The sequence below is a fragment of the Lissotriton helveticus genome, chromosome 10 (genome assembly GCF_964261635.1).
Source record: "Lissotriton helveticus chromosome 10, aLisHel1.1, whole genome shotgun sequence".
NCBI classification, from domain to species: Eukaryota; Metazoa; Chordata; class Amphibia; order Caudata; family Salamandridae; genus Lissotriton; species Lissotriton helveticus.
In genome coordinates, this window is record NC_136071.1 from 972,338,592 (window position 1) to 972,358,178 (window position 19,587).

The window sequence follows — 19,587 nt, forward strand, 5'->3', positions numbered from 1 at the left end:
AAGAAAGTGTGGAATTAAAAACCACTGGACTGTGATATGATTAAAGTATTTGGACGCACACCACTCATGATCTAATCAGGAGATATACACAGTGATCCCTGAATGAGACATTAAAAAAAACATTTCTTCATCATAAACTAATTTTGAATTGCATGTGCTTTTAGAACGCTGATACTGCTAACTTCTTACCCAGGGTTTTTCTCACGCTCCCAGTGATTCAGAGATTTTTTGGCCCGGATGAAGCCTTTGTAAGGTGAAACGTGTGGACAGCGCTATTTTGGAAATATATAATAAAGAACAATTCTGCATCAACACTCAAGACTTTCGATCTTTTTATTATACTAAATGTGACCACCTACAATTATTCCTGTTGCCTCTCATTTTTTGGTTTATAAACGTTCTGCCAATTCCAGCAACCTCATGGGTCATTGTTCACATGCATTGAGAGACATGGTGGCGGAGATTCTGCCTGCAATCCTTGACGAATTCAGATCAAACCTCCATCAGAACATATGCAATGGGCAGGACTCATCAAAGTTAATCACTCTGGCCCAGACACTACTGACTGTTTGGGTAGGGCAGTTGGGACCAGTGTGCTGCTCCGGCCCTACACTTGAATATGTTCCACAGAGTTCTCCAGTGACGTTCAACAATCCACTTGATGGCACGTGTCTCTTCAGAGAGAAGGCTAGCTCTGTTTTGGAGTGCTTCAAAGAGGGCAAGGCCACATTGCTCTCACCTGAACTGACATCTCCTTTGCGTAAGTTCCCACAACAATTTCACCTCTTTGATGCTTCAGAAGAAGGCTCCAGCTAAGGCCAGACTTTGCCTCAGCAACAACAGACATCCCGGGCCTTTTGAGGCATAGGTCAGTAATCAATCCATCAACATCTAGATCCCAGGAGCAACAAACTACCCAATCCGCTGCCCCTCAGCCGTCCAAAAAACACTTTAATTTGCCCTTAGCAGCATACAGTCACCCGTAGGAGGTCAAATTACCTTTTAGCTCCCAAGGGTGGCAGAGCATATGATCAGACCAATGGTTGCCCAAATCGTCCACAAATGATACGCCCGTCAGTACTTCTCCACCCCTCAAAACATGTCTCCTACACCTCCCAGAGGACCACTTGACCATTCTGAGAGGGGAGGTTCAGGCTCTTTTGGAGAAGAGAGCTGTAGAGAGGGTACTGGCATCAGAGGTCGGACTGTTTACTTCTGTTCATTCCTGGTGCTGAAGAGGAAAGAGGCCTCTGACCTATTCTCAACTTTTTCCTTCTAAATGTGTTCCTCAAGAAGGACAATTTCAAAATGTTCACCCTGCCCTGTAATCAGGTGTCTGGGTGGTGGTGTTGGACCTGCTGTACGGCTATTTCCACATCCCATCCAGCAGTCCCCTAGGTGTTACCTGCGGTTTCAGGTAGGCCATGAGCACGTTCAGTTCTCAATGCTCCCCTTCGGCCATAACAGTGCACCTCGGGTGCTCACAAAAGTGATGGTGGTGGTCACTGCCATCCTTCGGTGGTTGGGAATGCCAGTCTTCCCATAGCTTGATGACTAGTAGTTGGAGGCAAATTCGCCTCAGGCAGTCATGGAACACCCCCAGAGGACAATACACCTGCTGACATCACTAGGGTTTCCATCAACATGCCAAAGTCACGCCTGACTTCTTCACAGAGGCTGTCCATCCTGGGCATGGTGCACTTCTGACCCTTCCACCTCAATGAGTCCAGGGCATTTGGGCTATGATCCAGATGTTTAACCTCTGACCTTAGGCTTCTTGGCCTCCTGCATCCTGTTCATGGACTATGCCAAGGGGCACATGCAGGTTGTGCAGTTAGTTCAGCACCAGGAGAACCTTTAGGGTTCCACCCAGGTGTTGGAGGGGACTGGTGGAAAACCATCTCCCTGCACCACCCAGAGCTAATGGTTGTGACAGATACAACATTGCTGCTTTGGGGATGTCATTTGGGAGAGATGGGGATTAGAGGCCTCTGGTGGAAACATGCTTCCACTTTAGCTTACTTTTCTTGACATTGAAAGCATTCCTCCTGTCCATCAAAGGGGAACGGATAAAGGTTTCATGGACAACACCACTGTCATATGGTACTGCAATAAACAGGGATGAGTGGGGTTTGTGCTAAGAGTCTCGGTGCCCTCGAAACTAGCTTAAACATCATGGCATCTCCCTGATCATACAGCACCTGGCATGATCTTTAAATAAAATACCAGGGCAGGAAAGCTCAGCGAGCATTGCCAGCGGACCACGAACATTGACTACACTGGGGAGGTGTTGCTTTGGTATCTATTCACAAGGTGAGGATTTTGTGGTTAGAAGTACTCATCAGAAGAACAAGTTACTTATCTTCAGTAATGTTCTTTCTAGTGGATACTCTATTTAACCACAGATTCCTCACCAGCCTCCTACCTCCCCATTCTGCGGAATGGACTATAAGGTTCCAATTCAAAGATTTGGACACTGGAACAATCTGATCACATAGGCTCTGTGTACGAAAGCGTGGACAAATATCAGTAGCAATCTGACCTTAGCATGCGGAGGTGGTGACTATGTGGAGGCCTTGACATTACATCGAGGGCAATACGGGCCCGACATGGAGCCACACGCCACCTACCAATGAGCAAAGGAAATTGCTTTTTTTTTTCTTTATTATGATGTATACCGTGAGTACATCCTCCATCACAAATTTCCGATTCATGATCAAACTTATAATAAATATTCAAAAAATACAGTGCAAAAAAAAGGGGATAACCAAAAGCATATCATTAATATTTGCGCTAATGAAATAACTAAAAAGATACAATGTCTGTTTCAAAATCGCCAACTAAATCTGGTCAATACCTTCTACCCAACCAATAATAGAGGACCAAATTTTTAGCCCCCTCATGCGTTTCTTAGCACCATGTTTTTTATAAACAGACGTCTCTAAATTATATAAACCAAGTAACCTGGATCTCCAATTAATAAATGTAGGGGCATCGGTACTAATCCAGAGGGAAGTGATACATAGTCTCAATATTGACATAGCAATAAAAAGAAAGTTAACTTCTGCATTTGCACAAATCATCACTATCATAGGATTCTCAACCCTAAAGATTACCAACTCTGGGGTGAATGTTACAGGGGTTACTAATATCAGGTTTAAAAAGTGACTTATATCCCGAAAAAAGTTTCCCAACCCAGGGCAGGTAAAAAACATATGTAGAGAATCGGCCCCAGATAGCCCACATCTATTACACAAACTCCCCTTAGACTGTGCGGATTTTGAGGTTTTGGCGGGAGTATAGTATAAATCGAAAACCGACATAAAATGTTGCGATTTCAGGCTACCCGACAGAATCACAGAATTGGCCAATTCTAAAGATTTAGATAAATTAAAATGTGCCCCCCCCCCCCCCAAGTTTCCTTTCCCAGCGCTCACATTGAGGTATTAAATCATCAGGCAACTGAGCATTTAAAGCCTGATAGATTGCCCCAATGCGTGATTGTCTTTGCAATAGTTCGATTATACCAATTGCCTCTAGATTACCCTGATTTCCCTGTAATCTTGGACCAAGGAAACTCCGGATTTGTAAGAATTTAAAGAAATTGCTTCTGGGTAAGTCAAATATCTCCTGCAAAGTGGTAAATGACATCAGGCTGCCCCCTTGTCTCAAATCCCCAAGGAGTTTTATCCCTGAATCGGCCCATCTAAGCGTTGTGCGGTCCTGAAATACTGGCGGTAGAAGCCCATGAGCTGTAAAAGGAGTATATGCATTAATGTTTGAAATTGTAAATCTTTGCCGAACTTTTTTCCAGGCAGATTGTATAGTTTTGAATCTGGTTTTCTTAAAATAATTTGGTTTCAAAGTTTTGACTAGTCTTTGTCGTGAGTTTACACCCAGGAGCATCTCATAGATAGAGGGGTTAGTGGCTGCTGAGCCAGGCTTTTTAGCGGTTATAAGTATTTCCATATGCTGTAAAAGAGCAGCCCAATGATATAATAAAGAATTTGGTATGCCCCACCCCCCCTTGATCTTGGGAGAGTCATCCACTTTATGGCATTCCTTGGCCTTCGATAACCCCAAACGAATCTAGAGCAGATTCTGTTCAATTTTTGAATAAAATAATGTGGGGAAAATAAATGGTATGGTTCGAAAGAAGTATAGAAATTTGGGTAAAATTGTCCGTTTGATGACATTGCATCGGCCGTGTAATGACAGATGCAGGCAGTCTAACCTCTCCAAAAGATTGTTAGCCATTTGGGTGGCTGGTTGTATTTTCAGTGCCGGGATACGTTAAACATCTGCTGATATTCTAACCCCCAAATAGGTGACCTCCGAAACGGTTATGATCTCAGTCGGACGATGATTGGCAGAATATAGACACTGTGTTTTGTCAATATTCAGTTTCTAACCGGATACTACACCGAAGTGTTTAGCACAAATACTCATTGTGAGAAAGACTAGACTTAAATTTCTGGTGAGAATAGCAATGTCTTCAGCGTATGCCAATGTTTTATAAATGACATTATTCAGGGTTACAGGCTCAATATTAATTTTGTTTTCCAATTTTATTAAAAAGGGATCAATATAAAGTGAAAACAATGATGGATAGCAGGGACAACCCTGTCTTGTACCCCTAGCGACACTAAATGGTTGCGGGTATTGTCCGGCTATCCGAATAGTTGCTTCGGGAGATATATAAAGTGCTTGAATGGCTTGGATATACTCAGGAGTAAAGCTCTTCCAATGTAGAGCAGACCAAAGGTACCGCCAGGAGACCCTGTTGAACGCCTTTTCCGCGTCCAACAGGATCATCCCGAGCAGAGAGTCCGTGGCCTGTGCCCAATCGAAGAGGGCAATTGCTCTCTTGACATGATCTGTTGTATCTCTTTCGGGGATAAACCCATGCTGTCTAGGCGACACTAATGGAGTTATAACTGTGCCAAGCCTTGAAGCGATTATTTTTTAATAAATCTTGCTATCGGTGGTGATAAGTGGGATTGGTCTGTAAGAACCTGATTAAGTTCAGTTTTATCCTTTTTCTAAAACACTATAATCGTAGTTTGATGCCACGATTTAGGGGTATATCCCCGCTGGGCGAGTTGGAATAGAGATATTAGAATAGGCCGCAACGTTTGCCGGATGGTTCTGAAGAACTTCAAAGGAATTCCATCCGGCCCAACGGCTTTACCAGGGGCTAGGGACACAATAGCTGACTCAATTTCCTCCCAACTAATAGAGGCGTTAAGGGTCTCATTTTGCTCAGGAGAAACTTTCGCAGTCTCACCTCCATTTAGATATTCAGTGATGTTATCAATAGTGGCTTTGGTTTCTACTGTTTACAGCTCAGTATAAAAATTGCGAAAAACATTACGTATGTCTTGAGGTGTGTCCAAAATTTGCCCCTGCGCGTCTTTAATACGACTAATAGTGTTGACCACAACTCTCTATCTGCCCTGTGTTGGACATAATTAGCAGCAATCTCTTCGGGATGTAATGAATGTATCTTTGATTTAGTAACCAATATTACATTTTGACATGCATCCGTGTTTTTACCCAGGCCGATTTGTTCAGTCTCAGCAGAGGCCCAATCGTTCATCCATTAATTAATCAAAACCTTAACCCCCTTCTGCTGATGTAAAGAAAAACTAAGTGTCTCTCCACGTAAAGCGGCTTTAAATGCGTCCCATACTGTTGTTTCAGGGGCGGTTCCCTGATTCAACTTAAAAAATTCGGGAATTCATTTGACTACGTGTTGGCAAAAAGATATATCAAGTAGCAGTTTCTTATCAAACTTCCATGGGTTTAAAATCCTTAGAAGCCCAGATAATGGAATCCCTATGATTAGGGGTTTATGATCGGAGATAACTCTTGGAAATAGATTAATATCCACTTTTTCTGCCAATTGTTCCGAGCAGAAAAAATAGTCTAGCCGTACAAATTTGTTATGTGGTGAAGAGAAAAAAGTATACCCTGGTTCCCTAGATATGTGTCTGTACCATACATCTGATACGCCGTGTTATATGACCATTCCCTGTAACGCTTTAAACACCTTATTCTTACGACCAGGATATGGTATAGAACTCCTCAGATTGAAATCATGATCTATATGGATATTAAAATCACCGCATATCACCAGAGGAGATGGCCAAGTTGCTAATTCAATATTAATGAAATTCAATATAGCAGGGTTGTCCAGATTCGAGCCGTATATGGAGCAAATAGTAAAAATAGAGCCCTTAATATCTGCCTCTAAAATCACCCATCGACCCAATTGATCCTCTTTTACGTCTACAAGTGATAACCCCATGTTTTGCTAATATGGCCACACCCCGTGTATTGGTCCCTTGGTGGGTGCATGCCAATAGATTAAGACCGGTGTCACGGAGCCAATTACGCTTATACCAGGAGATGTGCGTTTCTTACACACACAGCACCTCTATTTGCATATGTTTGATTATTTTGGCGAATATCCCCCTTTTCTTACGATCATTAAGGCCGCAGATATTGATAGAGCAAATCAATAATTTATCCCTAGCCATATTCAAAATGACATTGAAGACTGACGCTTTGACTTACAATATAATTTTCAAAATATATTTTAAACATTGCTGAATATGATATTATGGATATATCTTTCAAAAAAGGATGTACATACTGCACAGATAAGTTGATTAGATCATGTGCTCTCCGCTCCCTCTATCCCCCACCCGTGTCCACCTTCCACCCAGAAATCCCCTCCCAATTCCCCCCCCTTCCAAGAGGCAAAGGGAACTAATTCCCTAGTGATGTGGTGCTGAGGACCTTCCCGCCGCTACGAGCCAAATCTTCACCCCTCCTCAAAATCAGACTGATGCGTGGTAGGTTACTAATCAACATATTACTATTAACAGATTCCAGGAGAGAAGGAAAGTAACAATAGTTCCAGCAAGGTCAAGCTATTTGAATACTCCTGAACAAATCCAGTAATATACCTACCCCGCCAAATGTTAAACATCACATATTAATGAACCCCCATAATGAACCTAAATAGAAGACAAAAATTCCTGAGCCTGAATCTCAGACAAAAAAAGGCGCCTGCCCTTTGATAACAACTTTCAGTTTTGCTGGGTTAAGAAGAAAAACCTGCGCCCCCTAGGCTTGGAATGCCGGAATGAGTTGCCGCAGGAGCCACCTTTTCTCTACTGTAGCCTGACAAAATTCAGGACGCACAAAAAAATCCCACTCCTTGCCCTTACACTTCCTATCCGGTCTGGCTAGGTCATAAAGAGCTTCCCTTGCTGGGAAATTATTAAGTGAAATGAGAATGGTTCGTCGCCGCAGATCTATCTGAGCGCCGGCTTTCTTACGAACATTAAAAGGAAAACGATGTGCTCTCTGGATTTGTGTTTTCCAGTCCCAATGTTTGAGTTCGGGGAATGCTTCATCAAAAAGCACGACCACAAACTGGCGTACGTCTCCCTCTTCTTTCCCCTCTGGAACACCTAAAATACGAAGATTGTTCCTTCGAGAGCGATTTTCAATGTCCATAAGCTTCCACACCGTATCGTCTCTAATGGGTTTTATCGATTCCGTAAGATTTTTTTTGCGCAGTTAGCTCATCCTCCAGCTGGGAGATTCTTACAAAGAAAATTGCTAAGGAAAATCTCTCTTGTGGGTATTTACAAGGTGAGAAATCTGCAGTAGAGTATCCAGCAGAAAAAGCATTACCAAAGGTATGTGACTTATTTATCTGGGGCAGGGTGGTTTGACGGAGGGGTTGTGAAAAGGGACCAGACTCCTCCTTTGCTTGTGGCTTTACCAGCTTAGGGCCGACTTGTTCAAATAAATTGCTGATCTATGTGTCCTTCCACTCATTTGCACATGTGTTCCAGTTTCACATCTCCTGAACCAAACAGCAGAATCTGGACGGTGCGGGGTCAGAGACTGATCTGTTTCTGCCACATCCATTTGCGTAGGACTAATGTAGTGAAGCTTGCACATTGCCCAGCCAGCACCCTACGGTGGTGCAGGAGCCCTACAGGTGGCGCTGGATTTGATTGCAGAAGTTGCATCCACTAGTGATGTGCTGGGCTATGCACTTGATACGGCGGTGAAACAAAGCAAACACAAGGAGATGATGGACGGGCGCTGAAACTTTTCAGACTCTCACTTCCAGTCACAGATCTGGTTTGAATCGATCATTGTTCTTTAACTCACTTGGCCACCCTAGTTCAGACACAGCTATATGGAAATCAGTCTTGACCCTGTCCCTTCTGGGAACAGTCCAGCCTGAACTGCCAAGCCAGGTCTTCCCTGGACCGGAAACAAGCATCTTGGGACTGGTTTCGGGGTAACACCTCATCAGCCAGGCTAGCTTGAATCCAGTGGCAATGTTATCAAGGGACCCATGTCTGGGCATTCCCTGCCAACATCGGGCGAACAAAGCAAAAACAAGGAGATGATGGACGGAGCGAGACTGATTTGCATATGGCTGGGTTCAAACTGGAATGGCATGGGGAGCAAAAAAATTATGGATTTGGGCCCAAATCTCTACTGGGGTGAATGTTTGACATTGTTCAACATTCTGTCCATCAGGTGTTCTTTTTACACTTGACAGGGCGGTGTACATGCTTTAACACCGCATCGACGCTTTGTAATTTCAAGTTTATTTTTTATTTCATGCTTTTACTGTCAGTACTTTTAAAAACTGTTTGCTTTCAATTTAGGGGAAGAATTTACTCTGTTTAGTTAATAAATATTATTTTCTAATGAAATGTTGTCCCTTAATTGAACGCTAACAGTTTAAAAAAGTACTGACAGTAAAAGCATGTTCCCCACAATTTGCCCCATATTGCTTTAAAAATTCCAAACAGTCAAACTCTAATTCAGATACATTAGAAATACTTAATTAAATTGCTTCCCACCCTTTGCCCCAAACAATTTTATAACTGAATTCTAAAATGAATGATATTCTTGAATAGATTATAATATTAAACATTAATTGAAAGCAAATAACCATGAAATTGCACAGCATTGTAAATATTTTAATGAGTCTTTGTAAATGTTTGCGATGTAAATGGAATTTCCATAGAGGTACATTGCAATGCGATGTAAATGTCGTAGTTGATGTGTTGTAACATACCTGTATTTAAATGCTTTCTTTGAAACGTCTGAAAACCTGTGAGGTGGGGGATACCCCCAATGTATCCCTGACCGCAAGACCTGGTGCATGCTGGGATGAGGCTACTATGTCTCAGCACGCGCGTTGAGGGCTGTGCTTGCCCCCTGCTTCACTCGGGTTCGCGGGACCTGGACACCTGGGCCTCTTGAGGTACGAACACCATCTGCCTGCACCTTCGGAGCACAAGTTGAAGAGGTTATCTTCATATAGGTCCCCCCCGACAGTTTAACGATGAGTAAATAGGACCACAGACATGCCAAGCTGGTCTTTGAAAATAATTCCAAACGTGGTCTACAACTTCTCTCTGTCGAGACCCGGTGATGAGCCCACTCTGCACCACTCTCTGGCCTGCACAGTCTACTAACTAAAATATAGCAACTCTGATAATTGATCCAAGATAGCTAGGGGCAAAAAGAGGCTGGATCGTATGAAAGAACGGACTGATAAGCATGATTGCCGTATCAGATGCGGAAAATAACATAACGTGTATTTGTAAGGCTCGTGTTCAGCCACAAGGGCATCTTGGTGCTGAATAACAGATGTTTATTGTTATCCAACTTAATAGTACTCATTTTATCGACCTCCGAAGGATGAAACGCTGAGTGGACCCACCGGGATTTGAACCTGTGACCATGAGGTCGAACACATGCCCTTACAGTGGATGCATTAATGCTCCCTCTCCTACCTGATCAAGCAAAAAAAAAACTTTTGGTCCAGGCCCTAATTCTCTCCAGGACTGATTATGGCAACTCCCTTTATTTGGGAGCCCCAAACACATTGATCACGAAGCTGCAGATCGTACAAGACTCTGCAGCAAGGCTGCTCATGGGAACCCACAAGCGCTGCTCAGCAAAGCCAGCGCTACGCGCCCTCTATTGGCTACCGGTGCAAGAGAGAGTTAACTTTAAAGCCTCTGCATTGCCCATAAGTCTCTGGGAGGAAATGGACCTCCTATTATCAAATCCATGATCTGCCCTTATGAGGCTAACAGAAGACTCCGCTCAGATGAGTTTCATCTAGCAGTGGTTCCCAGGATTAAGACAGCCAGAAGTGGCGGTCGGCGTTTTTTTTCATACAATGCCGCGAAACTCTGGAACACCCTCTCGCTGCATCTTCGTAAGGAATCCAACCATTTCACATTCAGGAAGCAGCTAAATACTTGGCTTTTTCCGTAGGGGGCCTCGTTCTTCTCTAGTGGCCGCTTCAGCGCTGGGATGCTCCTGGGTAGCCATGTGCTATATAAACAAGCACTGGCGTTGCCAATAGGTCTCGCAGTAGGAAAGTTGGAGCTATTGATTTTGTAAATGACAAAGCCCTTTATGTTTTTAAAATGAAAACAAAAATAAAAGGCATTGTTATTTGCAATTGTAATAGCTCAAACTCTCGTGAATGCGAGACCTATTGCATTGCAAATGCTTGTCTGTATGGGGATTGCTGAGAAATGTACACCGTACGCTGGTTTGATGTAAAAGAACACACGTGCACCTCCACAGTGGAGCATCTATCCCCAAAGCCAAGATGTATTGTTATGAACGACCTAGCACTTAAACTGTATAAATCTACAAAAGGTGCTTTAAAAAACACCTAAACAAATATTAGTGCCTGCTTTGTTCATGCACCAAACAGAGGCCTTGAACTAAAGAAGGGTCACCAATACAATGAGGCAGCTGAGCGGCGTGTACAGCCCAGTGTAACTAGACACCCCCAGAGGCGGCGGTGATCGTTTGAGGCACTCAAAGGCATTCTCCTTGGGGAAGTCCTTACAGCGTCAATCACCCGGCTGTGAAGACAGCGCAGCTCGGGTAGAATGAGGGAATAAAGGCGTGCGTCTCGGCTCAGAGTGTGACCGGCCGAGGTTCAGGGAGTGTGTGGTGCGTGAGTCACCGGCAGGTCAGGTCGTGCACGCGGGAGGAGGCAGAAGGCTCACGAGGGTACTGTGGGGACTTCATTTCACCGTGGTGTTTTAGCATCCACGGCCCCTGGTGTGCACATTTGGTGCTGGCAGATAGTGCCCACATGACCGCCCACTTACTTCAAGGAACTCAACTCCTGGGAGAGATATTATTCAGTGAACGAGGGTGGCGATAGAACTGAAACCTAGATGGCGGAGATAGGACTTCTAGATCAGCATGAGGGGAGAATTTAGTCTGACGTGAACGGAATGCGAGTAAAGGTAAAGACATGGGAAATTTCGGCGAGATAGAAGGGGATTAAACATAACGGAAGAATTGGGTTTAGATGAGTAACCGGGGATGGGATGGAAGTGGACAAAGAAAAGGATAGAAAAGCACAAGGGAGAGCAAACGATGTGAAAAGAGACGAGGGGGAGCCACGGCAGATGGAAGTGAAGGGACTACAGGAAGAGGAATGGAAGTAAACAGATGGTTGGAGACGGGCTACGGGGGATGAATTGAGATCGGCAAAAACATAAAATAGACTGAGGATGGGGAAAAACTGGAGGCAGAGATTCTGACTGAAAGGACACCTATGTGGAAAGACGCCATGGAGTCATAACAGTGACAATAGAAAGAACGCGATGGAGGCCTGACAAGACGGTGTTGGGGGGAAAAGAGGCTTTTAAGCGCTGGAACTGGAAGTCTAAGAGGCAGGAAAGCGATGAATCGGCGAATACCCATCGTGGGTCTAATGCGTTACAGCAGAGATATGAGCAGGAGCCGGGAGGTGTCAAGAGGTGCAGCCAAGCGGGGTGAGAAATGGAGGCGCCAGGACAAATGGAGGAGGAAGGAAGAGGGCAAAGGGCAAGACAGACTCAAACAAGAAGGACTGGGCGAGAAGGGAGGGGGGATGCCAGCAGGGAGAGAGGAGGAAAGGTGGGAGAGAACACGGCCTGGGGGAAGCTGGCTGGGGAGGGGGAGGAGAAATGCAAGTAAGGCTGTGCGCGGGGAGAGAGAGGGAAGGTGCTGGAGCTGGGGAACAGATGGCCGTGAAAGTTTATGGCCCAAAAGCGCGTGCCTGTATAAATATAGCCAATAGGTCTCGCTTTTTGGACCCTATAAGTATTTAGTTATGCAGCAGAATATCCTTTGTGCAACAACACCAACTGTTGCATGGCTAAACACTTATAAGGTCCCAAATGCTTGACCTATTGGCTATACCAATGCTTGTTAATCTTGTTAACTATCCACTCCCAAGCTGCGTGGCACCACATCCAGGTTTGAATCTTTCAGTCTCTTTGCTCTGTTGCGTTTGTACACAATCTAGCGAGTTCTAAGTAGCCACCTCCCTCTCCTCTTTAAAACTTCACTCATAGTGCACCTCACTTTAATCAAATGGGTGGAATGCTGCTTATTGAGGGCGACCCCTACATAAAGAGAGCCCTGGCACAAAACAAGGAAAAAATACATTGTAAAAGTGTGCTACACAAAAGAAGGGAAGGGAGGGAACGGAAGAAGGTAGATAGATGTGATAGGAAGAAATAGAGAAGAAGGAAGAAAGAAATAGGGGACGAAGAGAAAGAAACACAAGCCAAAGAAATAGGAGTAGGAAACAAAAAAGAATGAAATAAACAGAAAAATAAAGAAACAGATGGAGGGGGAAAAAGGAAGAAGAAAAAAAGGAGAGGTGAAAAGGGAGGGAAAGGTGGAAAGGCAAGAAGATGGAAGTGTGAGAAATAGAGAGAACGCTGATGTCGTACAAGTTCTTGAGACACCCTCTCCTCAGCACCTTTCTGGTAAACTCTGTCGGAGGAATGAGGAAGCGAGCGGCGTGCTGAGTGCTGCACTCGAAGCATGCAGGGTAACAGTGTGAGGAGCACAACTGAGGAGAGACAGACAGGCAGGCACAAATGAGAGACAGACAGGCACAGAAGAGAGACAGGCACAGAGGACCAGCTGCACGGAGAGAGGAGAAACGATAGGGGGGGACAGCAGTGGAGAGGAGACACAGGGGCCGAGGATAGACAGACAGGAGTGACAGATACAGTGGGGGAGAGATGGGGCAGAACGAGAAGCACACATGAGAAAGAGGCACAGAGGAGAATAGATAAGCGGGTGACCCACAGAAGAGGGCAGCAGAGAGGCAGCCGAAGCCGAGAGTAACATGGAGAACAGACGGAGACGAAAAGGAATAAATAACAAGCATAGCTAGAGAGCAGCGGAGTGATCGAGGATAGACAGCCACAGAAGAAGGCAGCAGAGAGGCATCCGAAGCCGAGAGTAACATGGAGAACAGACGGACACGAAAAGGAATAAATAACAAGCATAGCTAGAGAGCTGCGGAGTGATCGAGGATAGACAGACAGGAGTGACAGATACAGTGGGGGAGAGATGGGGCAGAACGAGAAGCACACATGAGAAAGAGGCACAGAGGAGAATAGATAAGGGGTGAGCCACAGAAGAGGGCAGCAGAGAGGCAGCCGAAGCCGAGAGTAACATGGAGAACAGACAGACACGAGGAGAAACGATAGGGGGGGACAGCAGTGGAGAGGAGACACAGGGGCCGAGGATAGACAGACAGGAGTGACAGATACAGTGGGGGAGAGATGGGGCAGAACGAGAAGCACACATGAGAAAGAGGCACAGAGGAGAATAGATAAGGGGTGACCCACAGAAGAGGGCAGCAGAGAGGCAGCCGAAGCCGAGAGTAACATGGAGAACAGACGGACACGAAAAGGAATAAATAACAAGCATAGCTAGAGAGCAGCGGAGTGATCGAGGATAGACAGCCACAGAAGAGGGCAGCAGAGAGGCATCCGAAGCCGAGAGTAACATGGAGAACAGACGGACACGAAAAGGAATAAATAACAAGCATAGCTAGAGAGCAGCGGAGTGATCGAGGATAGACAGACAGGAGTGACAGATACAGTGGGGAGAGATGGGGCAGAACGAGAAGCACACATTAGAAAGAGGCACAGAGGAGAATAGATAAGGGGGTGAGCCACAGAAGAGGGCAGCAGAGAGGCAGCCGAAGCCGAGAGTAACATGGAGAACAGACGGACACAAGGAGAAACGATAGGGGGGGACAGCAGTGGAGAGGAGACACAGGGGCTGAGGATAGACGGACAGGAGTGACAGATACAGTGGGGGAGAGATGGTGCAGAAGGAGAAGCACACATGAGAAAGAGGCACAGAGGAGAATAGATAAGGGGTGAGCCACAGAAGAGGGCAGCAGAGAGGCAGCCGAAGCCGAGAGTAACATGGAGAACAGACGGACACGAAAAGGAATAAATAACAAGCATAGCTAGAGAGCAGCGGAGTGATCGAGTATAGACAGCCACAGAAGAGGGCAGCAGAGAGGCATCTGAAGCCGAGAGTAACATGGAGAACAGACGGACACGAAAAGGAATAAATAACAAGCATAGCTAGAGAGCAGCGGAGTGATCGAGGATAGACAGACAGGAGTGACAGATACAGTGGGGGAGAGATGGGGCAGAACGAGAAGCACACATGAGAAAGAGGCACAGAGGAGAATAGATAAGGGGGTGAGCCACAGAAGAGGGCAGCAGAGAGGCAGCCGAAGCCGAGAGTAACATGGAGAACAGACGGACACGAAAAGGAATAAATAACAAGCATAGCTAGAGAGCAGCGGAGTGATCGAGGATAGACAGCGAGATAGGCAAAAAGCTTTCAATAAAGAGCGGCCAGGAAACTGAAAGTACGGCCGGCCAGTCATGAATAATTAGGGGAGGAGAAGCCGCAGAGCACACGCTGGGAGAAGCCCTTTGATGTGGTGGCGGCCGTGAACAAAATGCAATTAGGAGGGAGGCTGATGCGCGTGCTTGTTTGGTCACGTGAACTCAAAGAAAACCTCACCAAAAAGCCCTTGGTTTCACGAGGATTTTGAGCACTTGAATTCTCTCCATTTCCCATTCCTTCGGAATGGAAAAGGCGAGACCTAAAAACGTTTTCACTTCATTCACTAAGCTACTAGACCCAGCCTATAGAATGAAATTGACAACCGAAATTAACTAATGGTGTGCATGGTAAAGGTAATGAAATCAAAGACTAAAGACCTTGGTTGGGCCTCCTGCAACTTACTGTAATAGATTGTATGGAAACGTATGTACAAAGCATGCTCCATCTCATGTGAGGAGGCATTCACTCTTATGTTTTGAGTGAAGCACGTGCACCGTTCCTTTGGCCCGCACCGCCCTCCTCCATCCCGCCCTGACATTGCTAAGCCTCATAGATCGTGACGCAATCCTCCGGCTTGGAGGGAACAGGGGGATCGCTCGTACTGAGGCAATCGTATATCCATCTGCCCGGATTCCACCTTGTCGCTGCACCCAGAGAGCTCCTCCTGGTCAAGCGCACTGGCGAAGGCTGGAATATCATATGCGCCAGTCTACCCAGCGAAGCTGCGCATTACAATCCGTGTCAAAGCGCATACCTTCGTGGACACGAAGCAAGCCACCAAACTGTATTGTAGGCATGCCCAGAATTCACCACAGGAGATGAGGGAGGAAGCCTAAGACTCGCCTCAGTAACCATGACTGATGCAGAGCACGGATGGGCGCGACAGCCTCCTAATCAGCGCCACACCTTTCCCTCCCCCCTCCTCTTGCCTGAGGCCAGGCACTTTGCCTTCTCCGCAGCGGGCCAGACTCCAGTTGCTCTCTAGGAAGCATTGTGCCTGCGCCTATCTGGTCCCCTAGTATCGCATGCTTCCGGAAGTCAGCGCTTAAAGTTGTTGATACATGCTTCAGTCACTCGTCGAATTACTACATTGGCCACTCATCTCCACCCCTCTCTTTGAAGAGATGAGTAGGAAATAGGAAAATTTAATTAATCGTTTGATTAATTAAAATCATTACAGTAACATGAGCAAAAAAAACCACATTTTTGTTATCTCCACCCACCCCACCTATTCCCGAAGTTCCATGGCTGCTTTGCCTTCTTAGTTTCTTTGCGGGTGAGGCCTTCTTCAGTTGATCTTGTGATACTTCTCATACATTGAAATTGTCCCGCCATAAAAGCAAGTGTGTAAAAAGCATTCAACCAAGACCAAGGGAGTGATATATATAGTGCGATTGCCGCTGTCTTAGTTTGTTAATGCATTCTACAGAGACCTAGAGAGTAATGTAAAGTGCTTCAAGCAGGTAGGAAGATTATAAAGTGCGATTGCCACTGTCTTAGTTTGTTAAAGCATTTTACAGAGACCAAGAGAATAATGTAAAGTGCTTCGAGCAGGTAGGAAGATTATAAAGTGCGATTGCCGCTGTCTTAGTTTGTTAAAGCATTCTACAGAGACCAAGAGAGTAATGTAAAGTGCTTTAAGCCAGTCGGCAGGTTAGTAAGTGCGATTGCCCCTATCTAAGTTTGTTAAAAGCATTCTTCAGAGACCAAGAGAGTAATGTAAAGTGCTTCAAGCAGGTAGAAAGATTATAAAGTGCGATTGCCACTGTCTTAGTTTGTTAAAGCATTCTACAGAGACCAAGAGAGTAATGTAAAGTGCTTCAAGCAGGTAGGAAGATTATAAAGTGTGATTGCCGCTGTCTTACTTGGTTAAAGCATTCTACAGAGACCAAGAGAGTAATGTAAAGTGCTTTAAGCCAGTCGGCAGGTTAATAAGTGTGATTGCCCCTATCTAAGTTTATTAAAAGCATTCTTAGGGTGTTACCTCAGTGCTGAAATAGCATGTATGGACCTACATTTCGTTAGTCTTCATCCCTACGCTTTGGTTAGTATATGATGACTGGTGACCCCGAGCAGTGGCACCGGTCCCGCGTGCAGATTCTAGGTGCATTATTGGGTCTTATTCATAGGCTTTGTCCATGCCTCTTGGTGTTTGCTTATAAATTAAAGTGCTTTGTGCTAGTTAGTGCATGCTGTGTCTTAACCCGTCCTTGTTTTATTAAACCCAAGACTGTTCGTCAAGAGCCAGTCTGATTATGAGCGTGAACTTTGCCACTCTTTCTAAATTGGTTGCATTAGATTCGAGGAAACACAAATCAGAGGCCTCCATGTAAGTTCTCAATCCCTTAGCCTTAAAGAGTGGACGAAGCAACCGTTTGCGATCCTCGGCCAGGGTAGGGCAGCAACACAAGTGCAACCATAATTCTTTTCTGTATGAGCATAACCTGCATGAAACATTTTCCCCCTTGCGTGCCCTTGCTGGGTTAAAGTCTGTAATTCTTAAGGCTGTGATCTGCATAAAAATAATGTTCCTGTGTGCCTGAACGGACTATGCTTCACGTAGATAGGGCTGGCTTTCCCCGGAGTATATGTTGTATCCAGTATCGCGGTGATGGGTTTGAACTGAGATGTCCCCGTATCCATTTCAGGCAAGATGATCTGTACCTGCCTCTTCACCACTTTTTCCCATGTTGATATCGGAACTGAGAGTAAGTGCATGCTTTCAGCTTGTATCCTCAGGCTGCCGATTGCTTGCTCTAGCTCAAGGCACAAGGGTGAATGTTCTTCCTTGAAGATTGTTCCCAAGTAATGTTTCAGTCAGTGTTCTGGAGCTCTCGAAATTCTGATGTACAACTTAATGAGATCCCCTGGAGCTCCAACTCATGCCTCCCAAGGCCTAGCTCCAGTCTTAGCCTTGCTCTTGCTCTTCCGGCTTGCTGCGGTGCTAGCATCACTAATTTGTAGGCTTTGGCCTGTGCTGCTGTTATAAAACTGTTCAACTCACCCGGATAGGCCAGGTGGTCGTAACTAATTGCCGGGGTAAGTTTCGCTTTCAAGACTGTCAGCATTGGATCAGCTGTTGGACATGGCAGTCGTTGGCCCAGTTACCTTGATGAGCGGATGGTTTGGTCTGCTTTTCCCCTTAGGTGTTTTAGATGTGTGCCAGCTCTTGCATTCTCGGAAAACCATACCCCGAGGTCAATGTAAGCTGTGATTATCCCAATTAGATAGTCGCCCAGCTGCCAGTGTGAATGCTTCTATTTGGGTATTTTCCAAACACAATTTTCTTGGTTTTATCTTTGTTGACTTGCAGGTGGTTTTCCTGGTTAAAGCCATGGAGTGCATTGAGGGCTCTCTGGAGGCCCACCCTTGTGTGCTCCATTATTACTATGTTATCCGCATGTTGTTGGGTTGGGACCCTCACTTTTCCCAGCATTGGAGTAACTAGACTAGCTCCTTGCACGGCGGCCGCCAGGTCTGCGATGTATAGATTAAAGAGTTAAGGGGCCACAACACAGCCCTGCTTAAGCCCGTTGTCAGTGGCCACTCTAGGTGTTACTGTAGTAGAGCTTGTTTTAACCTGTACGCATGTTTCCTGATATAGGGACATGATAGCTTTCAGGAGCTTGGGCGAGATCCCCCAGGATGATAATTTCCACCAAACTCTTTCTCAGTCCACCCTATCGAATGCTGTGCTATAATCTATAAAGCAACACAAAAAGATGATGACGGAATGTTGAACATTGTGAAACATTCACCTGGGTTTAATCCATAGTTCTTTTTCTCACCACGCCACCCCAGTTCATACATAGCCATATGCAAATCAGTCTTGACCCTGTGCCTCATGGGAACAGTCCAGACCGAACTGCCAAGCCATGTCTTCCCTGGACCGGAATCAAGCATCCTAGGACCGGTTTCGGGCTTTCAGCCCTCATCAGCCAGGATAGCTTGACTCCAGTGGCGTAGTAAGCACGGGACCCACGTCTGGGCATACCCTTCCCACTTAAGGTGAAAATGCAACACAAAAAGATCAGTTGACGGGGGGTAAATGTTTGTTTAGCTCCAACGCTCCGGCCATCATCCCCTTTGGTATCGCTTTGTTCGCCCTAAGTTGGCAGGGTATGCCCAGACGTGGGTCCCTTGCTCACTTTGCCACTGGAGTTAAGCTAGCCTGGCTGATGACGGCTGGTTAGCCAGAAACCGGTCCCAGGATGCTTGTTTCCGGTCCAGGGAAGACATTGCTTTGCAGTTCGGGCTGGAATGTTCCCATGAGGCACAGGATCAGACTGATTTGCACATGGCCATGTCTGAACTGGGGTGGTGGAGTGAGCTAAAGAATGATTTTTTTTTTTGTAAATATTTTTTTATTGCAGCAAGAGCATATAATCAAACAGCATGTTCCATCGTCTCTCCTTGGTTCGCCTGAGGTGTGTCGCCCCTCCCCCCAGTATTACACAGCCATTCAGCTCACAACCCAGAGGTCGAGCGGCAATAACACGTTGGGAAGAAAAATTTAACAGGGGCGGTCAGGACATGCCCGTAGCCACCAATCGGAGGAGGAATAACATGGCCGCTTTTGGTCCTAACCTTCTCTACTCCCTGTCCCAAAGCCAGGTGAACCAAGAGCCTCTTGTCACCCAACCTGAACAAACCCCCTCCCCTCTCCCACAACACCCTCAACCCCAACTACCCCTCCACCCTCGCCCAGGACCACCCCTAATAGCCCTCCCACCCCTAGCCAGACCCCCCTCCCCCCCAGGCGTGCCAGAGTATCGTCCAATCAGAATCTTAGTCCCAATCACAGGACCAGATCCGGAACTTAGTACCAGG